The following is an 864-nucleotide window of genomic DNA, read 5'->3' on the forward strand; positions in this document are numbered from 1 at the left end:
TCTAAAGCCTGTGATGTTGGCCTGGTCCCTTCCTCTCTGGTGTCCTCTGTCCCTTTTCACAGCTGCTGGCCAGCCCACCTGTATCCCAGTCTGTTCCTCACTGCCGCCCAGCTCACTGCTTGTTGGTCCCAATTGCTGTTCCTATTCAGATACCAGGGTGGCCAGGAAGTGTAGCTTATGTCTGCTTTCGTCTAAAGTTTAAAAGACAGAAAAAAAAAATCTACCTTAAAATCGCTGAGGGGAACCTAGCTGCCTGACCTCAGGCTCCTCCCCACTGAGCCTCAGGAGGTCTTGCTGTGTGCCCACCAGAGCCCCACCCTGATGCCAGCCCTGGGCAGCCCTGAGAGGTGACACTGGACAAATTCAGGGATATAACATCCAGCGGCATGCCACTGTGAGAAGGGTAGGTGCCAAGACAACATGGGGGTGAGGGTGGGGATGGATAAATACCATATTTTACACAAATAAAGGCACTGTTGGCACTGTGGGTGAGGCACTGGGATACTAACTGCAAGGTCAGTGGTTCAAATCCACCAGCGAGCTGCTCCCCAGGAGAAAGATGAGGCTGTCTGCTTCTGCAGGGATGGTAGCTTTGGGAACCCTCGGGAGCAGCCTCCTCTGTGCTGCAGGGTCGCTGTGGACAGAAACAGCTCGGTGACTGGTTTCAGTTTGGTGAGAGGCCCACGAGGTTCCTGTTTACAGAGGAAGCATCCACAGAAGCCTGGAGCTCTGTTCAGGTGGCACAGGGGGGCTGTGGTGGTTAGGGCTAGTGGTTCACAGTCCTGTCTGAGGTCTGTCAGGTGGCAGAGGGGGGCTGTGGTGGTTGGGGCTAGTGGTTCACAGTCCTGTCTGAGGTCTGTCAGG

The sequence above is a fragment of the Echinops telfairi genome, unplaced genomic scaffold, assembly GCF_000313985.2.
Source record: "Echinops telfairi isolate 266 unplaced genomic scaffold, ASM31398v2 ScPeMD7_1;HRSCAF=3_0, whole genome shotgun sequence".
In the NCBI taxonomy this organism is placed as follows: Eukaryota; Metazoa; Chordata; class Mammalia; order Afrosoricida; family Tenrecidae; genus Echinops; species Echinops telfairi.